Raw genomic sequence first — 13,093 nt, forward strand, 5'->3', positions numbered from 1 at the left:
GCTAATTAGCACAAAACGTCCCTACCTTTGGAGGTTTTTGTGGATAACGTCCCTACCTTCTTTTTTGGCGGAGAACGTCCCTACCTTTACCATTTTTTGCACAGAACGTCCTTCTATCAATTCCCCGTTAAAATGTTCCGTTAAATCAAATAAAATGGATCTTTTCTTTTTAAAATGCAGGGATAAGATCGTCCATTCAACATTTTCTTCACTGTGTAATCTCTCCCACCTCTTTCTTCTTCAAATGTTCAAGAAAAAGTAAAGTAACATGAAAAAAAAACTTGAACAATATTATTTCATTCAATAAATTAGGGAAAATGACGTGAGAATGACTGCATTTCTGGTAGAAAATATTCATGACTGCTGTAATACTGGTTGTTCAAAACATTTTGGAATGCTATATGAAGAGAATGAATATGTGGTTAATAAAAATGAGATGTCCATCCTCATTTTGTGCTACGAAGGGTGTAAATAAGAGGTGTATAATTTTGAACAGCTGGACAGAGATAGGCACTTTCTGATTATGTGACCTTCTCTCTTCTCCAAACTGGATATCCAGAAATGAGCACTCTTTAATTATTGTCAAGTACTCATTTTACTTAGTTTGGTTATTGAGCTTGGTTGTTGAGGCTGATTTTACTGCATTTTGTTATTGAACTTGGATGTTGAGCTAGGTGTTACGAACATTCAATTGCAAGGATAAACAATTGTATTTGGCTACAGTTTAGACAGGTTGTTTGGCTCAAAATACGTAGGGACGGTTTGCATAATTTTTAACAGAGGTAGGGATGTTTTGCGCAAATAAAATGTAAAGGTAGGGATGTTTTGTGCAGGGACATTGTAAGGGTAGGGATGTTTTTCGCAAAGACAATATCAAGGTAGGAATTGTTATCACCAATTCAATTTTATGCTAAAATGGGGGAGAAAACACGTTCATATTTCATCATCTTCTCCACTCCATCACATGTATTGTCCATTTACAAAATCATACTTTGATTGGCCTTCTCACTTTACCTCTTATTTACACCCTTCGTAAGCACAAAATGAGGATGAACATCTCATTTTTATTAACCACATATTCATTCTTTTAATATAGCATTCCAAAATATTTTGAACAATCTGTATTACAGCAGTCATGAATATTTTCTACCAGAAATGCAGTCATTCTCACGTCATTTTTCCTAATTTATTGAATGAAATAATATTGTTCAAGTTTTTTTTTTTATGTTACTCTACTTTTTCTTGAACATTTGAAGAAGAAAGAGGTGGGAGAGATTACACAGTGAAGAAAATATTGGAAGGACGATCTTACCCCTGCATTTTAAAAAGAAAAGATCCATTTTATTTGATTTAACGGAACATTTTAACGGAGAATTGACAGAAGGACGTTCTTAGCAAAAAATGGTAAAGGTAGGGACGTTCTCTGTCAAAAAACGAAAGGTAGGGACGTTATCCACAAAAACCTCCAAAGATAGGGACGTTTTGTGCTAATTAGCCTTTCAGAAAATATGAGAATATCATCAATATAAACAATAATGAAATTTGAAAAGGGATTGAAAATATCATTCATGACTTTTTGAAATTCAGAGGGAGCATTTTTGAGACCGAATGGCATAACATTCCATTCATATTGTTTGAAAGGAATGTTGAAAGCAGTCTTGTATCTATCTTCTTCTTTAATTTGAATTTGTCAGAAACCTGACTTTATATCAAATTTTGAGAAGATGATAGCTTTGCAGAGACGATTCAAAAGATCTTTCTTTCGAGGAATATGATATCTAATCCATTAAAGAGAAGTATTAAGAAGTTTATAATTGATAACCAAATGAAGAACTCCCGTTCAATTTCAGTAGAATTATTGAAATAGAAAGCTGAACAACTCCATGGGGATTTACTTGGTCGGATTAAGCCTTTCTCAAGTAAATCATCAATTTTTTTGATGTAAAAATCAAGTAATTCTTTATTCTGAATAAAACGAGATTTTGTAGGGATATTTGATTCATGAAAATCATAATTGTACGAAAGAGAAACATGTTTCTTTCTATCCCAGAAGGCATTGGGAATAGTTGAACAAATTTCTTTTTTAATTTTATTTTGAAGTTCTAAAATTTTCTCTTGAAGAAAAGATTCTTGTAATCTTTTTTCTATTTTTAGAAATTGAATTTCTTCTTTAAGAAATTGAATATGATTTCTTTTTCAATTAATATTGTTAATAATTTTTGAAATTGCAGCTTCTTTTAAAGAATTGATATCTTTATAAGAAGGAGGATTTGTAAATTCAAAAAATATTTTTTTACCAAAAACTTTTGTAGTTAATCCTTTATAATTAGCTTTAAAAAGATAAATTTGAACAATAAAAGGAGTACCAAGAATAACTTCTTGATATAAATCTTTTATAAGATAAAAAATATTTTTGAAACAAATATTTGAATTGCAAACATAAGCTTTTGAAATTTTATAATTAATATTTAATTTTTTTCCACTAGCACCATAAAGACGTTCAGTAGTTTTTTCAAAATATTTTATAGGATTCAAGCCTTCTTTAATACAGTTTTGATTTGCTCCTGAATCAATAAGAACACGGGTTGTGAATTTGAATTCTTCATTGACAACAATGATCATGTTACAATACCATTTTTTAAGTTGAATTCGGTTAATAACATTAACCTTTTCTTCTTCAAGTTGAAAAATTTTGAAGTCAGAATCTAATGAACAATTAGACGAGGATGAAGAAGATTTAGAATATTTTGAAGATCGTTTGGAAGAGATTTTAGATTTTCCTTTAAATTTTGAATAAAATTCATCATTTAAGTCTTTTGCTTTCATACAAACGACTTCCATTTGAATTTCTTTAACTTGATTTTCAAGATATGAGATTTGAGTTTTCATACTTTTAATCTCTTCTTGAAGATCAGGAATGGAAGGTTTAGAACCTTTTGAAAATTCTTTTTGAGCTCGTTCAAGAATGTGATTGATATTGATATCATCATAATCTTGTCTTGAAGTAGAAGGTAAAAGAGAGGAGAATTTTTTCTTAAGATCAGAATTATCAATCCTATCTATAAGATCTTGAATAACTTCTTCTTCTTCTTGGGATAATACATTTATAGTTTTACAACCACAAATTTCTTTATCTGAGTTTGAAGAATTATCAGACAAATAATGGGTAGATTCATAATTAGAATCTTCTTGATTAAGAAAAACTTGTTCAAATTTTGAGTTAGACTCATTATCAAAACTTGATTCAATAAGATTGAGAAATTGGGTTTTAGTATCTTCATCAATTTGAAGACTACTAATTTTCTTTTTGAGTGGACATTTATTGCAATAATGACTAGTCTTATTACATTTCCAACAAGTAATACTTGAAGAGTTTTTGAATTTTTCTTTTTTGAAAAAGGTTTTCTTTTTGAAAATTTTCTTTTATTAGAAAATTCATCAGAATAATTTTTGGAATATTTTTTTGTAGAAAATTTCCTATTTTTAGAAAAAAAATTGGATTTTGAAGAAGGAGGAATGATTTTTTCAAAACCATACTGTTCAAAGAAAGATCCTAGTTCTTTACGACTTTCAAATTTTTCTGTTTTCAATTTGGCTTTGAGTTTTAAATCATTACACAAATTTAAAGCTTCACAATTAATATAATTGATAATTTCACCATAGATAAGTGTTTGAAGGTCATCAAATTCTTTAAAAATATAATTTTTTACTCTTTCTGCAAAGAGTTTTGGAAGACCTCAAATAAATTATTCTTTCCAAAAAGATTGTTGACAATCCTCTCTAATCATGATACGAGATAAAAACATATCTTTGTACCATTGAAAATCTTATAATTTTGGACATTTTAAATTTATCAAAATGTCATTTTACATTTGAACAATATTTTCAAGAGTACCTATAAAATATTTGATAATAGTTAAATCAAAAACGGTAAAACTATCACTAATTTCATTTCCATTTTCATCATGAATAATATTATTATTTTCATCACGTTTGACAGCAGAAAAGATAATGTCTTTCTCAGTTTGAGAAAGATAATTATCTCACCATTGACCAAGATGTCCAGTGAATCCAAGAACAATATCATCAGTAGCATCTCTTCTTGAAGTACCTTTTGCAAGATAAGTTTTATAACACATGGTCATTTGTCCCATAAAATTGATAATTTGATATTCAGTAAGTCCGTCGAGATTCCATTCAACTCCAAAATTACCGTCATAAGATCTTTGAGGTTTAGCTTTTTCTTCAAAAAGCTGGTCTGGAAATGAAGGACAAGGATAAAATTTTGGAATATTTAGATAATCAGATTTTCTCAATTTATTAATTGAATCAAATTTTTCATCAATAAATTGAGATTCTATCTCATCAATGGTATTGATATTTTTGGAAATATGAAAATTTTTAAATTGATTGGCAAGTTCCAAAAGAATTTCACCTTTAGTTTGAAGAGTTGAAGATTTTCCAAATTGAGGAATAATATCATTGCTTTTAAAAGTTGAAGAGAATGAGGATGATGCTTTTGATAAATTCTTATCTTTACTATTACTTTCTCTAGACTCTTTGGAAGAATCTTTTTGAGAAGTAATATTCTCAGATTCAGACTTTTATTCGATTCTATTGAGCTGAGGACACATAGATTGAAGAATAACATTAGTATAATTGTTCTGAGATTATCCTTAGCAACAATCTGAGATTCATCAGATCATTCTTTAGGAATTATTTGGAGTGGAGATGCAAGGATTTCAGTTTTTCCATTAGGAATAACTATTTCTTGCATAGGAGGATGAGTTGACTGGAAAACATTTCCTTCAGGAGTTTTCCAAGTATCGATATGAGTTTTTGAAGTAAAAATTTTTGTTATTTCTGGCTTTTTACCAAAAACTTTGAATTGAATCCAATCATAGAAACTTAAATCAATAGAAAATTTAAAATAATCTTTCTAATAAGATTCTTTTTGTTTTGAAGAAAAACTTTCTCGAAAAGGTTTTCTAAAATTTTTGACACAAATGTCTTGGTCATATTTGAATTCTTTTCTTCTATCAATTTCAGAAAAAATAACATTATATTGATTATCAAGATTGGAGGGAGGAACCATATCTGAAAAAGTTGGTGATTCTAGTTGATCATCATCTTTTTCATATTCATTATGGTAATGAGGTTTTGGAAGAATAATAGGAGTAAAATCTGCTCCTTTATATGAAGATTGAAAAGATGATCTAGGTTTCTCTTCAAATCTAGTAGAAAAAGATTTAGCAGAATAAGAACTTTGAATCTTAGAGGATGAACCTTTGAAAAGAATTTTAGTTTTTCCATCTGGAAATGTAAGACTTTGATTTGGAATTGTTCTAGTTTGAGCAAGAACAGGTGCCTGAATATTATCAAAATTCCATTCGAGTCCACGAGATTGAAGATTCCATGGAATTCTTTTTGGAATTTTAACATTCGAGTGGAAATGATTAACTTCAACTAAAAGACTTTCATTTCTAGGTGAAGAATGAAGAGCTCCAATATTAAGTTGAGTATTCATAAGCTTATAATATACTCTGTATATTATAGCAAAAGCATTTGATCTACTATCAAATTCAAGATTTTTAGTTTGAATATGAAGATTGAGAGAATTGAGAATTGCTCCATCTGTAAGTTTGATAGAAAATTTTGGATAACAGTTTGAAAATACTGGACCATTTTCAAAATTTGATTCTAGAAGTGAAAGTAATGAATTTTCAAAATTGAGATGTCTCTTATCTCTAAGAGTAATTAAAATTGGAACATCAAGACCAAGTCTAAACAATGGCTTAACTGCTGTCTGAACTAATCTGACATAAAGATATTTGAAGTTCTTCTTGTGGGATTCAATAGCTTCTTTAGTAAGTAAATTAATGAAAGAATTTTGACTATTGATTGAAATAGTTTGTTCAATAGTTTTGATAACATAATTTTGAGAAAAATCAAATTTTCCTATTTCATGATGATATGTTTATCCATCTTTGGAATAGTCTAGTTTTGAAGATGTTGTTCAATTTGTGCAATTTGAAGTTCATGAGAATTGAAATCATTTGATGTAGATGATACAGATGCATTATCTATTTCTTCTTCTGTTTAAAAAATAATTGTTCTGTTTTCATTTGATTGATTTTCTTGTCTATTTCTAAATCTCGATCTCCTTAACCAGTTAGTTACTGAAGACATAATTGAATAAAAATAAAATTACTGTGAAACAAAGAAAGATCAAAATAAATAGGTTAAACAAGTTCTAAGCAATCCTACAACGGGACCACCCTTCAATGCCTACACCGACAACACGAGCTGACCAACGCTTAACAACAGATGTCTAGGTTTGAACAAGGTATTCCTAAATATCTTGTGCCTACAGTGTTTGTGTATATATATATATATAAACCCCTGTAGCGAGCTTTAGGCCAATGACTCTCAAGTCATATGACTTTAAAGCATCGAGTTTTAAATCATTGCAAGTTTAATCACTCGAGTTATGAAGACTATGAAGAGATGTTTCACAATGAAATTATAATAATTGTCGGCATTGGGATCTTTTCGTGTAGCTTCATAACAAGGCAGTTTTTTCCTTTTATGCAGTGATTAGTGCAATGTCCCTTATTAAACACTTATTCTCAAAAATCAACATCTAACTTAAGGTTTTTTATCCAAGTTTTATCATATTGGTCCCAGACCATCTACACAAAATTTATCATCCATGGAATCCACATTTATCTCCAAGTTTCTCTACAACAGCTCAACCATCTAAACTATCCTAAATTTGGTTTAAGGATATAATAATGTTTTGTGGTTGTTTGGATTTATTATCCAAGTTCTCTATTTCAACCTAAACGTGGATCAACTTATTCATGTACAATGCTACAATCAATTCACGTGCATAGGTATCTCACGTTCCACATGAATTAACAAAAATTTAACTAATCCACATAACTTATCCACAATTCATAAACCAACACATGTTCTCATTATATACATCAATGCCGGCAAGAATATGTGACTCACACGAGCATGCAAAAATAACTATTTTTATTATACAACACACTAATCACTCAAAAGAACTAAGACAATTAGACAATTTATATTTACCTCCCAAACTTATACGAAATATTGTCCGCAATGTGAAATTAAAGGAAAATGAGGAGAATTTCCCTAAATTGTCTGCATTGCCTATGATGTTTTGGTGCTTATGATGCTGGATTTGATGGATGCTTCTTCCATCTTCTCCCCAAACTTGAGATTTATACTTTTTTTTCCTTGTCAAGTTGATTTGACATCATGTTTCTGAAAAAAAAAACAAATTTTAGATTTTAAATACATGGAGCAGGAGTTACTTAGCTCAAGAATTTAATAACAAACTTAATTACTCAATGACCTAAAGAGAGAGGGGATATGGATGATGATTCCTAAACATACTATGAAATAAATTAAACCATCCTATAATTTGAAAATTGAATAAGTAAAAATGAAAAAAAAAAAGTTTGGGTTGTCTCCCAAAAAGCGCTTCTTTAACATCATTAGCTTGACATAACCGAAGTGCCTAAGTTGGATATTTCCAAATTTGTTACTTGGCTTTGAACTATTCTTCAATATAGTATAGCCAATAGGATTAGAAGATGGCTTCAACTCCGATATGACCTTCAAAACTTTTTTTGGTTCGATAATGTTGGGAGGTTTCAAAGTTTTACAATGTAGTTCTTCTTTCTATCAGCTGGATTAGTTTTTTGAGCTAAGATAAAATCCACCCTTTTCTTAGTCCTTGTGTACCTTCCAGTAACAGCTGTATCAATCTTTAAGTAATTAGTTACCATGTACTGCTCTAGAGAGTCATAGATCAATTCTCTTTTGTAATTTTTTACCCTCTATTGCATCAATTGATTGGACCATATGGCAAGTGTTGAGTTTTCTCGGGATTTCTTTGCTTGATAGATGTTGAATATTACTCACTCTTCATTAACCCACAATGTCAATGTTCCTCCTCGTACATTAATCAACGATTTTTCAGTTTCCTAGAAAGGTCGACAAAGAATCATTGGTCATTCTTAATCTTCTTCCATAACTAACACCACAAAGTCCACCAAAAATATGAACTTAACTACCTTTACCAATACATATTCATTAATATATACTGGGTATATGACGGATCTATCAACTAGCTGTGAAGTAATTGTGGTTGGTTTTATTTCTCCTAGGCCCAACTTCTTAAATACAAATAGTGGAATTAAATTGATGCTAACCCCTAGATCACACAAGACCTTAGCACTGGTAGACTTGCCAATTGTGCGTAGAATAATAAAGCTACCAAGATCTTTTAGTTTTCAAGGGTGCTTCTTTTGGAGAATGACACTACATTCTTTTGTCAGCTTGATTGTCTCAAATTCCTCTTGCTTTCTATTCTTTAACATCACTTCCTTAAAAAATTTAGCATAATTTGGCATTTGTACCAAAGTGAAAGGAATATTAATATGGATCTTCTTGAAGACTTTCAAGAATTTCGCTACTCCATTTGATGGCATTGTAGTGCTATCTTGGTTCAACATCTATGTCACTAGGAAACTTTCCTTACTGTTGGGAATTTATTGCAATTGCTAGCTGACCAATCTATGCCTTTAGATTCTTCACTGTGGCCCCAATGTTGGTTATATGAGTTTCGATGTTGTCAAGTTTTGACTCATCCTTGTTGAACCTCGCCCCAGTCTCTGAAATAAAGGTCTACAAGATATCCTCCAGTGATGACTTTCTTTCAAAAGCCTTATTATTGAACCCAAGTGGTGGCTATAGTATGTTTGCATTCTTACCGCAAGAGAGGTTCTCATGGTTACGCAGTCCTGAATGGTACTGGTTTGGTGAGTACTTTCATTTCTAATTGAAGTTTCTACCATTCACATATTGGATTTGCTCACTCTCAGACTCAGACTTATGGTATAAAGTGGAAGCAGCCATGATAGAATATGATTTCTTCTGATTTCATTTTGATGTCAATGCAGCTATTTGAGTTGTAAGAGATGACATTTGAGCTGTAAGGGTTGTAATGAAATCTATCTCATAAAGACAATCAACTTTCTTTGCATTTGAACATTCACTTAGCCATTAATAACTGTTGATGGCTATTTCATCGAGTAGTGAATAGGCAGCATTTGCAATCTTGGGCATCAAAGTAGTCCCTACTACAACATCTATAAATGTTCGTGTCTTACCATTCAACCCATTGTAGAATATCTCTATCTGCATCTAGTTTTGGTAACCATGCTGAGGGCATCTTTTAAGTAGATCTTTGAATCTCTCCCAAACTTCATAGAATAATTCGAAGTCTGCTTGTCTAAACTAACCAATTTTACTCCATAATTGAGCTGCCTTGGAAGGAAGAAAGAATTTGGTTATAAATTTTTGAGCTAATTCCTCCCAAGTTATGATGGATCCATATAATAATGATCAGAACCATGCTTTAGCTTTATCCTTTAAGGAGAAAGAAAATAGATGGGGTCTAATGGCATCTTTAGTAACGCCGTCCATCTTTACGATATCAAAGATCTCAAGAAAATAACCAAGATGAGCATTTGGATCATCTGTTGGAGAACTCCCCAAACTAATTTTGCTACACCATGTGTATCAATCCTCACCACAATTTCGAAGTTTTTTGTAGCCACAGTTTGGTGTACAATACCGGAGTAATTGTCATTGACAACTGGCCTTACATAGTCTCTTATAGCCTGCTGTTGATTGTTTTGATATGCTATTTGTTCTATTTATTTCACCATTGCTTTAAGTTCATTTCTTCTGATACTTTATAAAAATCTCTGGTTCAGGACCGTCTCCTCAATCTTCGCATAAACCTAAAGCAATGAACAAGCAAACTATTTAAAAGTAAAGAAATCTAAATTAAAACAAAAACTAATTATTGATAATATTAGTAAAAATCAAATAAAACAATCCCTAGCAATGGTGCCAAAAACTTACAACGCATTTTCTATAATGTAATTTATATTGCAAGTGTACAGTATGGAGCTTTGTAATATAATAATGAAGTTAGAGTGTCGAACCAGTATGGATTGTAATTTAATTTTATATAAGTACTATAACAGATTAGCTCTTATTTTATCTAGAAAATCAAATTATAAGATCAACAATTTTTAACTAATTTAATGATAAATATGGTGATGAATTCAACAAATAATATACAAGTTAGAAGAATAAACAAGATGAGAAACCCTATGGTTATGATATCACTTTACTATCGAATATGATTTTCAAAAACCTAGTTATCTATAATCAATTTTTCATGTTTAAAAGTAAGAACTCTAATGTTATACCCCTTCTCTTGAGTGCAGGGTAAAAATTATTCCTAGAAATTAATTCCAATATCTCTATTCCGAATTAAAATTAAGATTTATTAAGATTGTGGTTCTTATATGAAACATGCTTCAAAGAATTCACACTTTCTCACAGAACTCATAAATTCTAAGTTGTGTTAATTTTATGATTGTACCTAAATTTTCCTCACTCGAGCATTGAAATTGACTAGCATACACTCATTCAATTAGTGGCCAATTAATTAAAAGCATTAAAATCAATAACATAAATAAACATAAAGCAAAATTTCGTAAAAATAACTAAAATCAAATCAAATCATATCCTCAAGTTTTGGTTACATCAAACCTTAGATTGGATGTTTAGTTCATGACATAAGCTATAAAAATAATCAAAATCAAATAAACAACACGGAGAAGAGAATAAAAAAATTAGTTTTGGTAGATTTTCAATCTCCTTTGTGATATTGTTCTTGATTTCCCAATGATTTCTTGCTTCTTGCCTGATTGAATTGTCCCTTGAACTATGGTATTTCAGTTTGTATTTATAGTATTTTAAAGTCCTAGAATAGTTAAAATTGGATTGGGCCAAGAAAAGAATCCAAAAAATTCAAAACTCATTTTTTCTAGCCCAACGACAACACCATGATGCTGTTGATTTTTAGCATTAGTGGTGTTGTGCCAACTTCGGGTGGAAAAACAGCACTGCACGTGTTTTAGTATTTTATTCATAACTTTTTTCTCATGATATTCAATTAAGGAGTTCTAAGATCCATTGAAAAGACAACCCAAAGAGCTACAACTTACTTTAGATATCATTTTCAAATTTGAAAGTTGGCTATGTCAAAATGGGTATCAATATAAGACTAACAATTCGGAGCATAACTTTTTCGGTTCAAAATTAATGTGTGATCATATTTTGACTATATTTCATCCCTTTGACCTTTTTTCTTTTTCCAATTGACTCCTAGCACTCTTGAATCTTCATTTTGAGGTTCAACACAATTTTTGAGTATTTACACTTTAGTCCTCAAACTTTGGATGCCTTAAATTTAGCCCTTTTTTCCCATATCCCAACTTTTGCTTATTTCATTAAATTTCATCAACTTATATCACAATATCAAAACATACATTAAAACGTTCTAAAATTTATAAAAATAAGCAAAATATCAAGTTTAGATGGTGTTTAAAGTATGAGCGAAAAATACACTCTATCACCCCTAAAGTAGCAGATTTGCATCTCTCAATTTTATGGATCTTCAGACGTGGTTCTCTCTAATAAATTGACTTATCCGGGTTAAATTTCATCACTAGCGTGTTACCTTATGGGGTAACAATAGGATTGGAGTTACCATGTGAGGTGACCATTGCTTTTGCTAGAAATTAAGAATTACTTACTCTATCGTGATTGAAGTATTTATTTTGATAAAATGAATTTATTATCTTTGTGATATATTGTGTATGAAATTGTTTTGGTTGACATATCTCTTTGTTATACCGTTAATTACATTAGAATACCTAGACCTTCCCGTTTGAATATTTCCTTAATCTAAGATCGCGAATCTTACGAAACCCTATGAATATAAAACGGTATATATTTTCTGCGACCCTAGGACTACTTTGTATGGTTTGATTATGATTCTGTGCATTTTTTTATTGATTTATAAAAATGACAACTTACAATTTTGATTTGAAAATTTTTAACACAAAATGTGATTTTTTAATATGGCAACAAAAGATGAGAGGTATTATGGTCTAACAAAAAGTTTCAAAGGTCATTGAAAATAATTTTTCTATTGGTTTTTCAAAACAAAAAGAAGAAACTAATAATCTTGCTTACACTTCAATCATTTTAAACTTATTTGACGTTGTTTTGAGAAAAGTGGGTAAATTGAAAATCACAAAAAAATTGGAAGACTTGTATTTGCTTAAATCTACTCCAAACATGGTTTAATTACTTGAATCACTTTAAAATGGATCATTCAAAAGATCTTGATGACAATTTAGATGTGTTTAATAAACTTGTACAAGATACTGTTAACAATGAAAAGTTAATGTCTAAAACCTACAAGCATATAATTTTGCTTAATTCTATACTTGACACTTATAAGGAAGTTAAGAATGCGATTAAGTACAATACGGACAGCTTGGAGCCTAAAATTATCATTGGCTCGCTTAAAAGTAACGAAATGTAGGATAAAGTTGAAAACATGATAAGAAGGGTGGTGAGATTCACTTAGTGAGGGGTAGAACTCAGTTTAGGCAAAGTAGTTATGATGGATTCCATAGTTATGGGGAGTCAAGTAGTAATTGTGGTTAAAAGAAAAGTAATGGTAGGTCTAGATCAAAATTTAGAACCAAGGTTAAGAAATCATTTGGCGATGGGAACACAGGACATTTTTTTTTATAAAAGACATCCATAAAGAGATGCGTAAGTTAAATGGTAAAGAGAGAGATGAAGTAAATTTGTTGTCTTCAGCTTCCAATGTTGATGATAATGAAGTGTATATGATTACAAGTTCTGTTTCTTATCTTGCTGAATTAAATCTAACTGTCAATTCCTTTATACATTGGAAAGCCCTAAAGTTGATGCTAAGGTCTTTAAATGGAACATGTGATGCAGGTCTAAAGTTTGGTGTTAACAAAGAGGGTGTAAAACTGAAAGGCGTTGTAGATGCAGATTATACGGGAGATAAGGATAGTAGAAAATCAACTTCTTCTTATGTGCTTACTTTGTCTAAATCTTGTATTAGTAGGAAATCACAATTACAACA

The sequence above is a fragment of the Olea europaea genome, chromosome 15, assembly GCF_002742605.1.
Source record: "Olea europaea var. sylvestris chromosome 15, O_europaea_v1, whole genome shotgun sequence".
Taxonomy (NCBI): domain Eukaryota; kingdom Viridiplantae; phylum Streptophyta; class Magnoliopsida; order Lamiales; family Oleaceae; genus Olea; species Olea europaea.